General features: G+C 36.7%; 1 long non-coding RNA gene across 7 annotated transcripts in view; it reads right to left on the bottom strand.

The window, feature by feature from the left end:
* The window catches only part of LOC137228863 (uncharacterized), a 211,862-nt gene that overhangs the window by 97,614 nt on the left and 92,398 nt on the right, over positions 1-21,850 (bottom strand). For 6 of the 7 annotated variants that reach the window (XR_010945386.1, XR_010945387.1, XR_010945390.1 and 3 more), the window contains one exon: positions 19,487-19,532. The exons of the other annotated variant lie outside the window; for it this stretch is intronic. This is a non-coding gene — a long non-coding RNA (uncharacterized lncRNA). The remainder of the gene's footprint in view (positions 1-19,486; positions 19,533-21,850) is intronic. 7 annotated transcript variants of the gene reach the window in all.

Here is a 21,850-nt window from a genome sequence, read left to right as displayed (position 1 = left end):
ATGCCATTGGTAATTTGATAGGGATTGCACTGAATCTGCAGATTGTTTTGGGTAGTACAGTCATTTTCACAGTGTTGATTCTTCCAATCCAAGAACATGGTATATCTCTCCATCTGTTTGTGTCACCTTTGATTTCTTTCGTCAGTGTCAGTTTCCTGAGTACTGGTCTTTTACCTCCTTAGGTAGGTTGATTGCTAGGTATTTTATTCTTTTCCTTGCAGTGGTGAATGGGATTGTTTCCTTAATTTCTCTTTCTGATCTTTTGTTATTAGTGTATAGGAATGCAAGAGACTTCTGTGCATTAATTTTGTATCCTACAATGTTACCAAATTCACTGATTAGCTCTAGTAGTTTTCTGGTGGCATCTTTAGGATTTCCTATATATAGTATCATGTCATCTGCAAACAGTGACAGTTTTACTTCTTCTTTTCCAATTTGTATTCCTTTTATTTCTTTTTCTTCTCTGATTGCTGTGGCTAAGACTTCCAAAACTATGTTGAATAATAGTGGTGAGAGTGGACATCTTTGTCTTCTTCCTGATCTTAGAGGAAATGCTTTCAGTTTTTCACCACTGAGAATGATATTTGCTGTGGGTTTGCCATATATGGCCTTTATTATGTTGAGGTAGCTTCCCTCTATGCCCACTTTCTGAAGAGTTTTTATCATAAATCGGTGTTGAATTTTATCAAAAGCTTTTTCTGCATCTATTGAGGTCATCATATGGTTTTTATTCTTCAGTTTGTTAATATGGTATATCACATTGATTGATTTGCATATATTGAAGAATCCTTGCATCCCTGGGATAAATCCCACTTGATCATGGTGTATGATCCTTTTAATGTGTTGTTGGTTTCTATTTGCTAGTATTTTGTTGAGGATTTTTGCATCTATATTCATTAGTGATACTGGTCTGTAATTTTCTTTTTTTGTAGTATCTCTGTCTGGTTTTGGTATCAGAGTGATGGTAGCCTTGAAGAATGAATTTGGGAGTGTTCCTCTGCAATTTTTTGGAAGAGTTTGAGAAGGATGGGTGTTAGCTCTTCCTTAAATGTTTGATAGAATTCACCTGTGAAGCCATTTGATCCTGGTCACTTGTTTGTTGGAAGATTTTTAATCACAGTTTCAATTTCATTACTTGTGATTGGTCTGTGCATATTTTCTATTTCTTCCTGGTTCAGTCTTGGAAGGTTATACCTTTCTAAGAATTTGTCCATTTCTTCTAGGTTGTCCATTTTATTGGCATAGAGTTGCTTGTCATAGTCTCTTATAATGCTTTGTAGTTCTGCAGTGTCATTTGTAACTTCTCCTTTTTCATTTCCAATTTTATTGATTTGATCCTCTCCCTCTTTTTCATGATGAGTCTGGCTAAAGGTTTATAAATTTTGTTTATCTTCTCAAAGAACCAGGTTTTGGTTTTATTGATCTTTGCTATTGTTTTCTTTGTTTCTATTTCATTTAGTTCTGCTGTGATCTTTATGATTTCTTTCCTTCTACTAACTTTGGGTTTTGTTTGTTCTTCTTTCTCTAGTTCCTTTAGGTATAAGGTTAGATTGTTTATTTAAAGTTTTTCTTGTTTCTTGAGGTAGGATTGTATTGTTATAAACTTCTCTCTTAGAACTGCTTTTGCTGCATCCCATAGATTTTGGATTATCGTGTTTTTGTTGTCATTTGTCTCTAGGTATTTTTTGATTTCCTCTTTGATTTCCTCAGTGATCTCTCGGTTATTTAGTAACGTATTGTTTAGCCTCCATGTGTTTGTGTTTTTTACAATTTTTCCCCTCTAACTGATTTCTAATCTCATAGCATTGTGGTCGGAAAAGATACTTGACATGATTTCAATTTTCTTAAATGTACCAAGGCTTGATTTGTGGCCCAAGATGTGATCTATCCTGGAGAATGTTCCATGAGCTCTTGAGAAGAAAGTGTAATCTGCTGTTTTTGGATGGAATGTCCTATAAATATCAATTAAATCTATCTGTTCTATTGTGCCATTTAAAGCTGTGTTTCCTTATTAATTTCTGTCTGGATGATCTGTTCATTGGTTTAAGCGAGGTGTTAAAGTACCCCATTATTATTGTGTTACTGCCGATTTCCTCTTTCATAGCTGTTAGCATTTGCCTTATGTATTGAGGTGCTCCTATGTTGGGTGCATATATATTTATAATTATATCTTCTTCTTGGATTGATCCCTTGATCATTATGTAGTGTCCTCCCTTGTCTCTTGTAATAGTCTTTATTTTAAAGTCTATTTTGTCTGATATGAGAATTGCTACTGCAGCTTTCTTTTGATTTCCATTTACATGGAATATCTTTTTCCATCGCCTCACTTTCAGTCTGTATGTGTTCCTAGGTCTGAAGTGGGTCTCTTGTATACAGCATATATATATATGGGTCTTCTTTTTGTATCCATTCAGCAAGCCTGTGTCTTTTGTTTGGAGCATTTAATCCATTCACATTTAAGGTAATTATCAATATGGATGTTCCTATTACCATTTTCTTAATTGTTTTGGGTTTGTTTTTGTAGGTCCTTGTCTTCTCTTGTGTTTCCCACTTAGAGAAGTTCCTTTAGCATTTGTTGTAGAGCTGGTTTGGTGGTGCTGAATTCTCTTAGCTTTTGCTTATCTGTAAAGCTTTTGATTTCTCCATTGAATCTGAATGAGATCCTTGCCAGGTAGAGTAAACTTGGTTGTAGGTTCTTCCCTTTCATCACTTTAAATATATTGTGCCACTCCCTTCTGGCTTGTAGAGCTTCTGCTGAGAAATCAGCTATTAACCTTATAGTAGTTCCCTTGTATTTTATTTGTCATTTTTCCCTTGTTGCTTTTAGTAATTTTTCTTTGTCTTTAATTCTTGTCAATTTAATTACTGTGTGTCTCAGCATGTTTCTCCTTGCGTTTATCCTGCCTGGGACTCTCTGCGTTTCCTGGACTTGGGTGGCTATTTCCTTTCCTGTGTTGGGGAAGTTTTCAACTATAATCTCTTCAAATATTTTCTCGGGTCCTTTCTCTCTCTCTTCTCCTTCTGGGACCCCTATAACGCAAATGTTGTTGCGGTTAATGTTGTCCCAGAGGTCTCTTATGCTGTCTTCATTTCTTTTCATTCTTTTTTCTTTATTCTGTTCCACGGCAGTGAATTCCACCATTCTGTCTTCCAGTTCACCTATCCGTTCTTCTGTCTCAGCTATTCTGATACTGATTACTTCTAGTTTATTTTTCATTTCAGTTATTGTATTGTTCATCTCTGTTTGTTCTTTAATTCTTCTAGGTCTTTGTTCTTTAATTCTTCTAGGTCTTTGTTAAACATTTCTTGCATCTTCTCAATCTTTGCCTCCATTCTTTTCCTGAGGTCCTGGATCATCTTCACTATCATTATTCTGAATTCCTTTTCTGGAAGGTTGCCTATCTCCACTTCATTTAGTTGTTTTTCTGGGGTTTTATCTTGTTCCTTCATCTGGTACATAGTCCTCTGCCTTTCATTTTGTCTATCTTTCTGTGAATGTGGTTTTCATTCCACAGGCTGCAGAACTGTAGTTCTTCTTGCTTCTGCTGTCTGCCCTCTGGTAGATGAGGCTATCTCCACACTTCCTGATTTTCACTGATATTACAAAGCTATAGTAATCAAAACAGTATGGTATTGGCATAAAAACAGACAAATAGATCATTGAAACAGAATAGAGAGCCCAGAAATAAACCCATAAATACATGATCAATTAATTTACAAGAAAGAAGCCAAGAATATACACTGGGGAAAGGATAATTTCTTCAATAAATGGCATTGAGAAAACCAGACAGCCACATGCAAAAGAATGAAACTGGACCACTATCTTATAATGAACATAAAAATTTACTCAGAATGGACTAAAGACTTGAACATAGACTGAAATTATAAAACTCTAGAAGGAAACATAGAGGGTACACTCCTTGAAATTGGTATTGGAAATGATTTTTTGGATTTGACACCAAAAGCTAAGGCACAAAAGCAAAAATAAACAAGTGTGACTACATCAAACTAAAAAAACTTCTGCAGGGCAGAGAAAAACCATCAACAAAATGGAAAGGTAACCTATAAAATGGGAGAAAATATTTGCAAATGACATATCTGATAAGAGGTTAATAGCCTAGATATATAAGAACTCATACAACACAACAGGAAAACAAATAAACAAACAATGCAATTAAGAAGTGGGCAGAGAAACTGAATAGACATTTTTCCAAAGAAGACATCCAAATGGCCAACAGATCCATAAAAAAAGGTGCTCAACATCACTAATCATCATGGAAATGTAAATCAAAATTATAATGAGATATCACCTCACACTTGTTAGAATGGCTATTATCAAAAAGACAAGGGATAACAAATGCTGGTGAAGATGTGGGAAAAAGGGAGCCCTTGTGCACTGTTGATGGGAATGTAAATTGGTTTAGCCAATTATGGAGAGCAGTATGAAGGTTTCTCAAAAAATTAAAAATAGAACTATCATGTGATCTAGAAATCCCACTTCTGGGTATATATCCAAAGGAAGTAAAAACAAGATATTGAAAAGATATCTGCACCCACGTATTTATTGCAGTATCATTCACAATAGTCAAGGTATGGAAACAACCTAAGTGTCTGCCAGCAGATGAATGGATGAAGATGTGGTTTATATACACAATGGAATATTGAAGCCATGAGAAAGAAGGAAATTCTGCTATTTGTAACAACATGGAGGGACCTTGAGATATGCCAAGTGAAAAAAAATCAGACAGAGAAAGATAAATACCACAGGCTTTCACTTATATGTCGAATCTAAAAAAAAAAAAAGCCAAAATCATAGAAACAGAGTGCAGAAAAGTGGTTAACAGGGGCTGGGCAGTGGGGAAAATAAGGAGAGGCTGGTAAGAGTGTACAAACTTTCAGCTATAAGATGAATAGGTTATGAGTATATAATATAAAACATGGTGACTATAGTTGATAACACTGTGTTATATAAATGAAATTTGCTAAGAGAGTAAAACTTAAATGTTCTCTCATACACACAAAAAAGATAAATATATGAGGTGACAGATGTGTTAATTAACTAGAAGGGGGAATCTTTATATGACTATAAGGCACATATTAAATACCTTATAATTTTACAGGTGAATTATACCTCAATGAAGCAGACATTTTTATAAAAAGAAAATCAGAGAATCTGCAGTGGTAGTGCTTTTCGGAAATATTAAGGAAGAGGTCCAAAAACTAGCGTAAAGGATTCATTAGATATTCACAGTTGCAAAGGAATTCTATTAGTAGCCACAACTGGGTGGTGTGTTGGTCTTTTGTCTTCGATTCTGGTATCCAACTATGAGTGAAGAGAGACTTAAAGTCTCTCATGGGTGGCCATGACTTTCCCCATCTAGAGCTGCCCAGAGCTGATCATTGTGATCTGGGGATACAATTGTGATGTTTCTCAGACTAGAGAACAGTGAAAATTACACTGTTGTTAATGAGCAGTCAGGAAAAGACCAGAGAACGAAGAAACATGTTTTGTCAGGCTCAAACCTCTGGAGATTCCTCCTGGATCTACAATGTGGTGATCATTCTAAACACTCTCATAGGTTGAAACCTCAGCCCAAAGTGGCTAGAGGCACATGGTTTGCATATCTTGATAAGGTTCCTAGAAATCTAAAGTTGTAATGACCTTATTTAACCCCTTCCAATGTTATGATCTTTTCTGGCCATACCTCTTTTATCTAAAATATTGCTGTATTTTCAGCTCATTTCTTCTCTAACTTTGCATTAGCCAGAGTCTAATTCATTTTTATCTTGGTGTTAATCATGTAAGAAAAGTTAAAGAAGTTAAAGTAAATCTCTCCACATTGATGTTTCTCCAAAATAACAATCCCATACATTCCTAAGTACTTTGAATGAAACAAACTATCTGGTGTCACATCCATCTCCCCCAAACCTTCATTTACTTCATATATTAATTCCTGAAGATATGAGTAGAGGGTCTTCAAGCTTGCATTTTGTCAGCTCATTTTGCAGCCTCTACGTCTCAGTCCAAAGAACTAACTCTGGAAGTTTCAAGAGACATACGTTAAAGAATCCCAAATACTATCCTGCCACATTCTTTTATCATATCTAGCTAAATGCCTACTCTGGACTATCTATAATAAAGAAGGCAGACTATTTTTCAACAAAGATGACTTGACATTATTTCCATTTATCATCTTTGTTTTCTTCTAAAACACCCCTAAGTCACCTATTCACACAAATCTCTTCTTTTGGAAAGAAGAGTTACGGTACAGGGCAAATCTGTACTGATACTAAGACTCAGATGACCATTGAATTTCTTTCCTTGGTGTTTGATGTTTCATTGGCTGTTCTGGCTCCGTGTTCCTGATCCTTTGTCAGTGTCTCAAGTTATGTTTGGAAAAACTTGTCTGAATTCTCCAGTTCACCTCCACTTAATGTAACTGGTGATGACATGGAAATTCTCTTCAAGGTAACCATGAAGAAACCTTAAGACAATGATACTTGCCCTTCAGTTGAAGTAATTACCTGGACTTTACCAACTGCAGACTTCTGGGTGTTGATAGGAATCATTCAGCAGGTTCTTTTTAAAAATAGGTAATGATCCTTTAGAGGATGAAGCCCCACTTCATAACATGCAATTTTGTTAACCACTCTGTTTAGAAAACCGGGCTCCTTCTGGTTTCCCAGCGCCGGTAGCTCTGCTTGACGCATGAGGTTGGAGCTGCGTCCGTCATGCCACTTTAGATTACTGGATCTCACAGGATGCTACAAGGCAGACACACCCCAGGCTGACTCACTGAGTGGGAAGTTTAAAAAGATGGTTTTCCTCAGCCACCAATTAGATAAACCACATTTTTCCAGGAGAAAAACAGCATCTTGAAAAGTTCTTTACAAACAAAGCTCTTTTGCTCTTAATGCTTTCGGTCATGTTTTCTTGTGAAGGGAAGTATAACTTTAACCTTAATTGCACTTACAAATTAGCAAGTAAAATATAATGCCACCCTTTCCCCCTTCCTTCCTTCCTTTCTTTTCTTTTCTTTTCTTTTTTTTTTCAAAAGGAGACCCTTTCATGATTTTAGCTCTGGTAAAATTAGAGCTTTCTTCCTCTTTGCCTTTTCCCTCAAAGTTGTGGTTTTGACAACCACTTGGTGAATAAGTTATAGATGCCTGAGCTCTGTTTCCTCTGCTCTGGTTGCTCTTCTTCATATGCTTTTTTTCCTACCTTTTACTGCAACCTCCTTGAAAATGTAGTGAGAAAAGGACACTTGCAGCTTGTGCCTTTTTGAAAATGGCAATTTGTGTTTAAGGTATTTGTCAGGAAGAATGGGGCACCAAGTAATAATTTAAATCTCCTCACCTCATGTTTTTCCAGTGCTGGCTACATGTTTGGAAAGTACTGGGTAAGTGTCTCTCACTGTATTGTAAGATTCCCAAGGACAAAGGACATGTTTGTGTTTTCTGTCTCTTGGTATACAATTTACCTAATGCATATTGAGTTACGTGTTCAAAAGCAGACTTTCTTTGTCATGTAAAAGAATAAATAAGAGAAAAAACACACAATCAAATATTTTGCACAAAATATTTTGTACAAAACCTCATGTCCTTATTCACCCAAAACTTGAGACCAAGGTGACAATATTATTGCTTGGGGTTCCATATAGATATTCTGGGCCCAAAGACCCTTTGTGCATATTTTTAATATAGACATCCAGATTCGAGACCAGTAGTTGATAATCACCGTCCCCTTCCTGTAATCCTCTTGGGTATGTGAATACAAGGATCCAGCAACACTAAGGCATTCCCCTGCTTGCTGTCTCTTAGATCTGTCTTTATTGGAGTCAATTTACAGCAGCCAAAGGTAATATGCGCTCAATAAATTTGGATGAAAGTAGTGCCCACAGATAAAAATGATGTGACCAGGTTTTTTGTGTGGTTATGTGTGTGGGTGTGGGTGTCTGTACTATCCCATTTAGGTCTCCTAATAATTAAGAAAGGTATTATCTCCACTTCACAAATGAGAAAATAGTGGCTGGCTCAGATGAGTAGTTTGCTGAAAGTCAGAAAACTCAGTTGTTAAATCTGGCTTCAAGATGTGGGCTCTTGGGGACTTCCCTGGTGGCACAGTGGTTAAGAATCCACCTGCCAATGCAGAGGACACGGGTTCGAGCCCTGGTCCAGGAAGATTCCACATGCCGCGGAGCAACCAAGCCCATGTGCCACAACTACTGAGCCTGCGCTTTAGAGCCTGCAAGCCACACCTACTGAAGCCCGCGTACCTAGAGCCCGTGCTCCGCAACAAGAGAAGCCACCACAATGAGAAGCCTGCGCACCGCAACAAAGAGTAGCCCCGGCTTGCTGCAACTAGGGGAAGCCTGCGTGCAGCAATGAAGACCCAACGCAGCCAAAAAAAAAAAAAAAAAGATGTGTGCTCTTAAATATTAAATAATGCTGCTCCTACCAAATTATATTTCCTCTCTTGTATTAGATAATCTGCCACTCTTTTCCACTTCAATTCCATTAGCTATTTCTTGACAGTTAGTTTACAACAGATTGGTAGGAAAACAGACACCAGAGAGATTAAAGAAGTCTGTGCCTTTACATAGCGGTGTTATGATTTCTTTGTCATGGCCAAAGGCTTCACCACCAATTCTTTAGGGGACTAGGGGGATGGGGCAAGTGAAGGGGAAATACAGTTCTTAAGATGGAATGAACAATACCATCCCTACCTTGCCATATCACCACTGTCTCCTTGGGTGTCCTGGGCCCTGTCCTCAATTTTGAGGGGCTTAGGAGTACCCTGGGCCTATGCGTTGGATGCCTACATAGGGTAACTTAGACAAGCCAACAGTCTTCAGACTTAGCAGAGCACTCCCCTGTTGGACAATCAGAGGGCAATACAGGCAGTGGGTGCTCACCTGGAAGGCAAGGGATGGTCCCTGGGCATCATTGGCTCAGGTCTCAAAAGGCTTTGTGGTGATGCATGGTGCTGACATAAATAAGAGAAAATAAGATACTAATCCTGCTTCTCTCCTCCAGGTGCAGAAGCCCTCTCCCAATCCTCCATCCTACTTGCCTCCATCCCTCCCTATCTCCCAACCTACGTATTCTACCTACTGTTTATGATCAAACGTTATGCACTTTCAGGCAGATTTAGGAGCATATTCTGGAAGTCAATGCTGAGCACTGTTTTCTATGAATGTTCCATAGGTTCCAACCATCCTAACATTCTCCCAGGTAATGGATGGAATGAGGGAAGTTCATTAACAAGGAAAAGCAAGCATAAAACTCATATTAATATGTTTCAAAATATAATATTGCACTTAAGACTCCAGAGGATCTTACACAAGTTCTTTTCTTAACGTATTTGAAGGATTTTGAGGCTCATCACATAAGCATCATGTTTTCAAAAATTGTTTTTCAAAAAATGAAGCTGTCAAATGTTGAAATCAATACAGCTTTGCTACACTAAACTTATGCCACTTTTGTACTGTAATTTGCTAATTTTATACTCTACTGACCCTGTCTCAATATATCTGAATTTCAACAAGGCTTTTTATAAGAGAAAGTCTTTCTGATAGAAAGTTCCTATCATTGACCAAGGGTAACTACAGATGAGTAGGTGACTGGATCATTAATGAGCTTGATTCAGCTTGGAGAGGAATTTCTAGGGCTGCTTAACAGACATCAAAACCTGAATAAAGTTAGTAAGGATATGTTAATCCAATTCAGACACCGTGAAACTAGAATAGTAGACAGTGACAGATGTCCATGAGAGGGGCAATGTCGAGTGGGGAGCTGAGAAACCTTTAAACGTGACTGGTCACTAACAAGCATAAATGTTCATTAAGCAGAGCTAAATGCAAGATTCTACACCTGGGTTGAAAAAGACCTGTGTAAGATGTAGGATGTGGCTTATAGCACCACACATAAAAAATAAAACAACATAATGTCAAAAACTCCTCTTTTGAGTCAACATTAGAGTGACGACACAAATTCAGTGTAATGTTAGAATGATAGATTTATCTAAGAGGCTGCTTACTCTTGCTGTAGCTATAGATGTCAGGGGCTAAAATTTTCTTTACTGTCTTCGTTTCCTTTAGTGACTCCTATTGTCTTTAAGTTTCCATAGAGACTCTTTCTTAAGTAGGGTCTGAGCTTTGCAGTTCTTTTAGCTATAATTCACTGTTATCATGTAGGAGCCCTATCGACGTGGTGGTTAAAATGTGGAGGGAGGGGAACAGTTCTACTCCCGTGATTAGGTCTTAGTCTTTTAGGGATCCCGTGCCCTAACCGACTTTCACAAGTACTTCTAAGCTCCCTGTCCCAGTCCTGCTCATCAGTGAGACAGTAAGTCTAGAGGGGGCTGCAGTAGGGTACTTCCCTTCTCCTTAGTCAGTTAGGCTCTGGTTTACCTTGAGGTCAGGCCTTTGTTAAGGAGGGCAGAGAGTTCTGGGTATATTTCAGAATGATTACTCTCCCCTCCCTGCGCCAGAAGCACTGGGGTAGGGGGGTGGTTCCTCTGACCTTCACCCTAAGAACCTGATGTGGATCCTGGAGGTAAAACATACGAAATGTGAAGTTTATCCACACTGAACCTCCAGCAATTTGTCGATGATCGTTTAAGTGCTCCTACCAGTAATGCCTCCACTTGCAGGCTTCTGTTCCTGGGCTTCTGCTTCCGTCATCTCTGATTCTTAGTATCTGCCTCTTTCTCTAGTTTTTGTGGTAGTGGTTTCCCATGTGACCTCAATTCTCAGATGGATCTAGAAAGGGTTGTTGATTTTTCAGTCTGTTCAGCATTTTTCTTGTTTTGAGAACAAGAGTGATGACTTCCAAGCTCTTTACATGTCAGGCCAGAAACTGGAAGTCAGAATGACAGATTTATATCTAATCTAGAGAGAAAAGAGTAGTCCTGATGTAGACTAACAACATTCAAGGAATGAAGTTCAGTTGTAGTCACCTCACTTGAAAGAACATATCCAAAGAATAGTGAAAGGAAAATAAAGCCATCCTCAAATAAGAATTATTGAAAAATCTGAAAAGTGGCCTGACTCAGCATTAGTACCACACTGGTTTTCCCATTCAGGATATTTATCCATGGTTGGTAAGCTATCTTAATGTCACTACTTTCCAGATCTAGATTTATAAAATATACAGACAACACCAACAATTTATTTTTTGTTACTTAGATATATATTGTGAAGTGATTTCTAATGAGGTACCAGGAATTCTACCACAGAAACAGAAATATTTGGTAATCTCCAGCCACTGTTGGTAGAAATTCAGTAAGTACATTCTTTCTCATAGATGATGATGCTATATAATTTGGTAAAGTAAAAGTACTATGATTCACCTGTCAGTGAATTAGTGTCTCAGAAAATACCAAAAAATGCATATTAGATGATTCAAAGTCAATGAAAATTTTCCCACAAGAAAACATCAGACTCAGACAACTTTATAGAGTAGTTCTACCACACATTCAAGCAAAAAATGCCAGTTTTTCACAAAACTCTTCCAAGAGGATAGAGAAAGAGAGTATGTTCAATCTCATTTTATAAGTCCAGCATTTTCATGTCCAAACCCGGCCAGTCAAATAAATAAAAATTATGCAACAACAGCACTCTTGAACAAACATGCAAAATGTAAGTAATTAAATAAAATATTAGCAATTAGCATAAAGTAATATATAAGTTAATACATCAGAAGTAAGGTAAGCTTATCCCAGGATTGCAATGCTGGTTTAATAATAGAAAATCAATTAATATACTTTTTCATATTATTAAAGGAAGAAAGGCAGATGATTACCTTAACAGATGCAGAAAAAGCATTTTAAAAAGTTCAATATTCGGGGGCTTCCCTGGTGGTGCAGTGGTTGAGAATCTGCCTGCCGATGCAGGGGACATGGGTTCGAGCCCTGGTCTGGGAAGATCCCACATGCCGCGGAGCAACTGGGCCCGTGAGCCACAACTACTGAGCCTGCACTCTCGATATGTATCTAATAACAGATTACAGCAATCTAATAGTGTATTAGAATTGGCCCCACACTGCAACGAAGAGGAGCCCCCGCTCGCCGCAACTAGAGAAAACCCGCGCGCAGCAACCAACACAGCCAAAAATAAATAAATAAATTAATTAATTAAAAAAAAAGAATTTGCTGGTGAGACAGGCACCAGCATCACTGAGATGCTCTTCTCTTTAAGTTTGGAACTGTCATTACAGAACTGGGCTCGCAGACAGCAATGGGGATGATCCCAACATACTAGCGGCCAGGAGGTGCGGCGTAACCATTAGAATGGAGGTGGGCACAGTTATCACAAACAATAACAAATTAGCATGGCAGTCAGAGCAGCCATGGAGATATTTAACAGAATACAGTCTTCCAAGGGGCCCAAGAGATGGGCACTTTTCTGATCCAGACCCACTGAGCTTAAGCAGAGGCTGGGTGACCAGGAGATAGGATCCTACAACATCACAACATCACAGCACTCAGTGGTAATTTTTTCTAGTCTTTCCTCAAAGGACGTAAAAGCCATTACCAGCAGGCAAAGGGAAAATTCAAATATATTGAGGACTGTTGGGCACAGGGACTGAGTTGACCTGAAGTGGCAAATGGTGTCCCTTGTTTAGGATAAGGGCATGTAGAAGTAAAGTAATTTTCTGTTTTAAGCCATTCAGTTTGTGGTCATTTGTTACTGTAGCCGTAAAAAACTAATACAGAACACTTCACTCTTGGCAAGGGCAGTGATTTATTTCATCTAAAGTTGATACGTGTTATGGGTATGGTTTGCCTTTCCTGCCTGCAGGACCTTGGCCAGCACAACAGAAAGCTTACAGTGATTCACCAGTACAGAACACAGAATGCTACCTAATACTGCCTCAGACCAAAGGTCCCATTTTACAGCAAACATGGTACAACAGTAGACACATGTCCCAGGGACCCATGGGTCCTATCACAAAATACACTACCCAGAATATACTGACCTAATAGAGCAACTGAATGGTCTTTTGAAGGTACAGATGAGGCATCAACATTTTACTGAATTCTGAACTATGGCTACTGCCCAGTCCCTGAAAACCTCTGTGTCAAGAGAACAGCAGACAAGGAAAAGGTTTAATTGATTCTGCTCATCATTAGGAGAAGGCAGAGCTGCTATTATGCAATGCAGGCAAGAAAGAATAAGTTTGGCACATAGGTGATCTACTGTATTATCTCTTGCCACTCCCTTGCACAATTGTGACAGTAAACAGACAAGTGCAGGAACTGTGTCCTGAGAAAGGCATAATCAGAGTCTCAAACCTTTAGGGATGAGGGTCTGGGTCATGCTTTGCGTAAGTCACCTGGACCAGCGGAGGTGCTAGTGAAGGGTGAGGAGAGTCTACAAGGGTGGTGGAGAAAGGGAATTACAAGTTACACCACTGAGTAACTTGAGTAATTATTTACTTGTATAATTAGGCGTGATGGGCAGTTAATTCCATTAGCTTTCCTTTTGTAAATTTCCCCCCAAAAGAGAATAAGCTGAATCCTGAAGGATCTTGACCATAGTGGATGCTGTAGTGTACCACCTGAATCCACCATGGCACTCATTCCCCAAGCTGCCCGGACTGTTGACTGCTGATAGGTTATGGTTGACTCTCTCTGTAAGAAAGAGAGCTGAAGGGAGTTGCCTTACCACAATGTTATATTACCCTAGAAGAAGTAGTCCATATGGAACATTTGGTTGATGTGAGGGTTAAAATGTCTGGCCTCTTTAACTCAATTTAGGACATCTCTGAAGAGTCCATGTAGCTCCAGAGCTTCTCATGGTATCTACTGAGGCCTCTAATAAAATTGCATCACATTTAAATGTCTCCTTCAGCCCCATCCTGCTCGTCTCACTCCTTCTCAAGTATCGATCCCAAGGGCATAACTCCTGCACATGAATCCCCATCTGAGTCTCTTTCCCAGGAATCCCAAGCCAAGACAAGGGTTTACTGTGGCATTTGAGAAGCTGATCTTAAAATTTATATGAAAGCAAAATTCAAGAATAGTCAAGAAATTGCTAAAGAAGAACAAAGTTGGGAAATGGGTGTTGGTGTTGGTGGATCCTGCACTATTAGATGTCAAAACTTTGTTATAAAGATATAGGAAATGAGACAGTATAATTTTGCTACAGGAGCAGATAAATAACTAATGAAGAAGAATAGAAAACTGGACATAGACTGAAACATACATGAAAACTTGAATCATGAGAGTGAGTCTCAGAGATCATTGAAGGGAAGATAAATTGCTTAGTAATTGTGTTGTTATGCAGAAATAAAATCCAATTGGATTAATGACATATATAGAAGACAAAACTGTAAAACTTTTAGGTGGCAACATAGGAGGATATCTTTCTGACATCAGGGTAGGGAAGGATTTTCTAAACAAGACACAAAAAAGCATAAACTGTAAAGGAAAAATTACTACATTTGACTATGTTAACATTAAGAACTTCTTGTCATCAAATGTCACCATAAACAAAATGAAAAAGTAACTGACAAACTAGAAAAATGTATTTGAAATTCATACAACTACAAAGGAGTAGTATCCAGAATATGTAGAAACCCTGCAGATCAGTAAGAAAAAACTAAAAATTCTTTTTTTAAACAAAAGACATAAGCAAGTATCTTTTTATGACATGAATAGAAATCTTTTAAAAACATAAAATAAATAAAATAAAATAAAAATTGTCTAAAAATTTGTACCACTCAGATATATACAAATTTAGCCAGGAAAGATATTTGTCGGTTTTCACACTCTGAATGTAGACCACTTTTGCTTATCTATGTACATTTCTTTATACTTTTCCAGTGACTTCAATCCTCATGAAAATCTCATCCTAAAAATATTCTTAACATATTATTTAACTAGTAAGCAAAAATTGGTCTCATCTCAACTAGATTTTCAAGCACAGTTCTTGAAAAAAAATTAAAATTCTTCATCATGCTTAAGAAGCACCATATATATATATACACACACACACACATATATATACACACACACACATATATATATACACATATTCACACATATGTATATATATGCAATAGCTGTGAAGGTGAATTTTATATGTTTAAACATTATAAACATTAGAATTTATTTTGAAAATTGGCTCATGGGGAATTTCTGATCCAGTAGGAATTATGGTACAAACTGTCCAGGGAATATCAACTAGAAATGGAGTATTTAACCATATCCCTCTTACTTTCCATTAGTCCAGAAATATCAAATATGTTACGCATGTCCTGCCTTTCCTCTCACACTCAATCCTTGGTGCGATCACCAACATTTAGCATCTTTTCCAGTGGGTTACTAATTTTCTATGCCAATTCTCCTCCCGAAGTGCTCCAGGCAGCCACTATCAATTCTTCAGAGTTGGCAAAATAAATGACACTTATTTGCCATCTCCGCTCCAGACCAAGAAGCATGATAAAATAGACATTTAAAATTTTACCTTTCGGGAACACTCTTTTCCTACAAATAACACAGACAATGTATTTTTCCTCATCCATGAGCACCTTATTTGCAATCTGAAGCACCAAACCCAGAATCAAATAGACTTGGAATGAACACTGGTGCACACACCATCTTCTAATGCTAGAAGAGCTTGTTTTTATAAAAGCCAATCTTATTTTTAGTCCTAGTCACTTTAGTCACTGTAACCAAAATTATGTAAACTTTCTAAATAGACTAAATATTCTAAAAATACAGTAAAACACCAACCTCCACACCAACCAAGTCACAATATGGGTGTCTGGCCTAAACCCACAAAATGAGAATGATGGGAAGGTCATTTATCAAACTGCAGTGACCATAACACACTCTCATCCCTGTATCAAAACAAGGCAATCAAATGGCTATTACTCAAAGTGATTCCATTATCTTTGGGAAAGCATCCCTGAACACCTGTAAATGCTTATCATATTAGACTTATGATTTAAATTCCGTGCTTATATCAATGTGCCTTTTGAACACTTTTCCATACTTTGGAAAATGATGGAACTATTTCCAAATTTGTTACTATGTTTTCAGAATTTCCTATGAAGAAATATGAATGTGGGCTGTGGAAAAAGAATTTGTCCCAGTCTATTTGTTACCACTTATAGTACAGCCTTGGGTACTTAGATTCCTAAATGAATGCTTTGACCATTAGGAAGAATTGTGAAGATAAGTACATCAAACATTATGACTTTCTCATCTCCTCTTGTAGCCTTGGCTAATGGAGGTCCCACTACCGATGCCTTTAAATTACTGAGGCATATTTGGTAAAACAGAGAAATGTGTTTTCCCTTTTGTTGTCACTTGCTGTTGGAAAAGCAGCAAAGCCAAGCTGCTGCCTTACACCTGCTACATCACTGTATTTACTGTAAAATATTTCAGTTAGGATGACACGATGTGTGTATATAAGTTATCTTCTGTCTACAATCTACAGAAGTTCGTTAACATTTGAGGTTTCCTAACCTTGAATTCACACTCCAGAAAGTTAGCCTTTGAGAGACCCTATCAGGTTTCCATGCTCTAGAAGCAAATTTAAAAGGTACTTTAAATTGCAAGGTCTGAATCTCCACTATTGCATGTGTTGATTAGAAATGTTTTCATTGGTGAAATGAGTGGTGATTAAGACATGTGATTAGCAAGGAAGATTAGTGTGGATACCTCCACCCTTTCAAAAACAGGGTAAAAGAATTTGGTGAGCCCAACATTCTAACACTTTTGCAGCAAATAAAGCCTTATGACTAAACTCCACATCCCACTACAGCCCCAGCCTTTCACTGTAACCACTTAATGGAGGATTTTTGTCATTTTTACTGATTGAAAAACAAATGATCTTGGTGCTGCCCATTTTTTTCTTGCATTTCCCTTGCAATAAACTTTAAAGCAAGGTGCTCTCAGAGTATACTAAGGGTAGAGAGTAAAATTATTGCAGCATTGTTTAAAGCGTGAAAAACTAAAGTGTAAACAAGATGAATGCTGATCAAATGGAAAATGGTCACGTAAATTATTCATGGAATATTATGCAATATTACCAACTATTATTAAAGAATAATTAAGCTATGTAAAGTGACTTGGGACATGGAGGTATTCTAAAATGTGTTGAATGGGGAAAATGATGTGTGAGGAAGATATTTAATATTCCATTTTTATAAAGTAAACAATGACAAAAAGTGTATAGTGTATGCATGTGCGTATGTACATAAAATTATGAAAGGATATATAAAGTGGGGCATGGAATGAGAGAGACGAGTGGGGCGGGAAAGTAAGGCAAGCAGAATATAAAAGCTGGGAAAAGACTACAATAAAGAATTTATAATGTGAAATTTTATTTGTATAAAATGATATGTGCATATGTATGCTCACAGAAAGTGGAAGAACAGGGTGCCTCTCTACCAGTGACTTATAGGGATGTTCATAGTATATTAAATAGAAAAAGATAAGTATGTTGTAATGAGTATCTTATGATCCTATTTCAGGATAAAGGGAATAAACCACACCTCTACGCAGATACATTTATGGCCACATATGTTTGTATGAGCAAAAAGATGATACACAATTAGACCTCTAGGGTCTGATCTTGGGGTGGGGTGGATTTATAGGATGTGGGTTGCTGGGGTGTGTGCTTTTTAGCTTTGCCCATTTTTGAATTGCATTGTATTGATTTGCATATTACCACACAAATGCATTACTTCTGAAATTTGAAAACATGCAAATTACAGACTGTGGATATCTGAACAGTTTTCTAACATCGTTGAAATGAAAAAAAACTTCTTAAATACGCTTATTTATTTAAAGAATTTATTTTAAACCATTAACTTCACTAAATTCACCAATGTACTGAATCCTTATTGGAAATCCTTAACTTAGCTCCCTATTTTGGCCCAAGAGTGCTTAAAATTAATTCATTTGTAGTACTAAAATTCTTAAGCAACTACTGGACTAAAGCCGTCAAAGTTAAATCATGGTCATTGTCATTTAATCATGTTTATTGTCATTTTTGCATGGGAGTAACACTTCCGGTTTTTGAGTGCTGATTCATGAAAACTATCAAAAATTAGCATTTATGGAGCTGTTACTATATGCCATGCATTACCCTTTTTTGGGGGAGCTATAATTTACATACAGTAAAATTTCCCGTTTTAAGTGTATTCTAACCAAAGGAGTCCTCCAAGAAACAAATGCCAAGATGGGAATAAACATGCATTACATTGGCAAGTGTTTGCTTGTTTGATTGATTTTAGTTATTGTAATAGGAGTTTAGTTGTTTCCCACTGATATCTTTTACACAGAATTATATAAACAACCCTATACCACAGGTGGAATCTGTAGAACAAATTTATTTTAAATAGCTTGCCCATGGCAATTCAGAGCTGTCTGATCTTTAAAATGGTGCCTGTAGCCACTCGTGACCTATTGTCGCCAAGATCCTGAGTCTTCCTTAAGTGACAGTTGGTTGTGCATGTGGTTACTCAGAGGCAATGGGGCATGCAATATATTTCCTGGTTCTTTCCTCAGTTCAAGGAGGTGATCAATATCACAAAAAGTTTTGAAACTTTTTTCAGGCTTATCTTTGGATAGTGGGACTATCCAAAGAAAATATGGAAAAGTAGAAAACAGAGATGAAAAGTCAACCAGACTCTATTCAGTCAGCACTTAAGTTTAAGTTGCAGTTGAGGGAAGACAATTATTGAACGACAATGTCAATAGTAAGCTGTGTGAGGCTACTGTAAAATGAGTTAAGTTTATTTACATAAATTTTCTCTGATGTGCTTTGTATGTAGCGATGACACACCAGTAAAAATCAATTTTTGTTTTTTTAGGACTATAGCATAAAATGCAGAAGAAATAAGATCATGTAACAATGTTCAATCTTCCATCTTTATGATTCAGTTTTTTGTAAAATTAGTGGAATGATTCTACTGAAAACTAGCATTATTAATCATATGACTTCTAAGGAATTCATTTGATAGAAGGTGGTATGGAAGGGAAATTAAACAAAACCTTTGTGGGGTTTTCTTTGATGGTGTTTTGGTCTTTTATTTTTGGCAGGGGTTAGACTGCTGTTAGGGAAAGTGAGAAATGGTAGAGAAATGGAATTGTGTAATTTAGGGATAAATAACTGAGTAACATGGCCCCAGTGAGACATCAGGTTGGGGTTGGAGGGTAGGTTTGAGAGAACGTGAACTGCAAGCTAGTTCATTTTTGTTTTCTGTATTTTTTGCTTTTTTAATCTAGGGTTACATTTATCCTTGCAGAAGATTATCAATAGAATACAGAGACAAAGAACACAGAAACTAGTCTTTATTCCAGACCCCTTGTGTGTGTGTATGTGTAAACTGGCAAGCTATAAGCTCTAATGAGCTTAGAAAAAGCATACCAGCTCCCATCTAACCAGAGCATCAATGTTTATTTACCTCTCCCATAATTAAAATCACATGTCTGACCACAAGCAATGGGTGAGGCTTTGCTTACCTTAATAACTGCATGTAACCCATTGGGCCACTAAGTGCCACTGGCTCTGTGAATTGAATCAGCAGGGAGAAAGAAAAGTGTCAGCATCGGAATCCACTTTAGGCATTTAAGCTGATTCCACAACTTATAAAACCATTCATATAAACAAATTCCAACTTCAGATATTTTTCTCCTCACCTCAGGTCCATCAAATTGTAAGTTAACTACTAATTCTGGTTGACTGAATAACTCAACAGACCAAAAATGTGTAATCATTTGCTTAAGGTGCAAATGATTTGCAAATTTCACCTAGATGTTTTTATTCATGTCATAGGAAATTATGTATATTACCATTATTCAACATTTAAAAATCAGCCACTTTCTAAATAGTTTGAAATGTCAAGTCAAATCTAAATTCTCTATATTTTAAATTTAATTAAAATTGCACTAAGAATAGCAAAATAGGATGAAATTATTCAGAGCTAACTTAGACTATTGAAAGGAGATTGTAAATCTCAACCATTTCCAATAGGTTCAAAATCAGAAGTTAATTTTATTTCTTAAATGAACCAAATTCTTTTTGTTTAAATGTCAATCTATTGTTCATAGAATTACAAACTTACTGTATTCTAGAAAAGACTTAAAGAATTGACACAAACAGTTAAAAATAAATCATTGGTAAAATACAAAATGTATGCATTCTAGATAAGTGATTCCATTCAATTATACATTTAATTGAGATATGTTAGATTCCCAAACATAAGTTTAATTTTTTCTTCCCAAGTTTGGTCAACTTTGACTTAACAAGAACTGCATGCCTGCCTGGTTCTACCTTTTCTCTCTACTGGAATAGATAGATATCATGTTAATGAAATTTTAGTATTTGTTTTAATTTTATAACACACTCTATTTTACAATATCTTTTGTCTGTATGCATCAAGCATGGGCACTATTTGCAGACCTTAATTCTTGTCTAAGTAGATGGAAGAATTTCTTCAGAGGCATCTGGTGTATGGTAACAAGACTATGAACAATTTGATAAATGTACATCAAAAGGCTGCAAGACATTTACCCATGTAAATCCAAGAAAACACAAAACAATGCTAGGAGGAAGAGAAATGTAGAGAATAAATAAACTGAAACCAGCTTATGTAGAAATAATAAGTGACTTTATTGAAGTGGTTTGTGTCTCAACCTATCTTAAAGAGGAAACTATTTAGAATGATCATATATGATGCCAGCCTTCTTATGAAAGTTAGTGAAGCCAGCTGATGAATTTGTAGAAAAAGGTTTAGCTTTTTCTTTTTTCCTGTACTACATGATCTATACTTGTAAATGGTGTGACTTGATTTTCAGGGATTGGGGTCTGCACTGTAACTTCATCAGTTCATTATTAATTACATTTTGTCAAGATAAAAAAAAGCTTAATATGATTCCAAAAGTAAACCATTCATTTTGGTATGTCACTGAGATTTTAAATTAAACTAGAATAGAAGCTTCTGTTTTATAAATAAAATAAAATAGTTAATATAAGAACAGTAGTTTTAACATCACAGATACACTTTTAGAATCAGAATCTGATGAAGTGTCCTTCCTTTCCCAGGAAAAAAATGCATATTCAAACTAAATTTTGTATACAATTTCTCTGCAAGCTTGTCTTTGACATCAAAGTTTAAAACTTTTGAAGTAAAAGTTGGGACCAAGTTAAAGAATACATGCATGCAATAAGGACCACTGTATAATTATGTTTATTATTGCAAGACTGAGCACAATTTGGCTCAGATCCTTAGGATGCAGGGGAAAATAGAAACCGTATTTATGATGATTCTCATCAAGAAAATGAAACACAGTTTTTAGGGAAAACAAAGTCTTGCCTAGCAATAAATCATAAATAATTTCCCCTGGGACTATTTGGTAAACTTTACTTTGGAAACTGCATAATCTCAAATTCAATAGTCAATTTCATATAATTTCTTAGTTTGGCCACTTAATAAAATAAGAGAGCATAAGATTACTGGAAACAGGCAGCCTATTTGTTGTCTGAATCATATAGGACAGGCATTCAACTCAACCACTTTTATCACTTCTATTCTTGGATTATGTTCCCTAAAATTTTACTTCTCCCTCAAAGTTGGGCTTTTTGTAGGTGCAATTCAGATATCAGCCCTCTGAAGAATCTCTGCTACATCTAGCCTTATGGAACATAGGAAAAGAAGAAACAACACACGTATAAAAAAAGGTCCCCAAAGAAGAAAACCAAAACAATAAAATGAGATATTTAAAAAATCTATAATTAAAGACAAACTTTCCTAAAATTAAGGAGATACATAAATATACATGTGTTTATAAATATTCTGGAAGTACATGTTGAAAAGGCACACTATA

The sequence above is a fragment of the Pseudorca crassidens genome, chromosome 8 (assembly GCF_039906515.1).
Source record: "Pseudorca crassidens isolate mPseCra1 chromosome 8, mPseCra1.hap1, whole genome shotgun sequence".
NCBI lineage: Eukaryota > Metazoa > Chordata > Mammalia > Artiodactyla > Delphinidae > Pseudorca > Pseudorca crassidens.
Note: the sequence above shows the minus strand (reverse complement) of the source record. Positions and strands in the feature narration are given on the sequence as shown.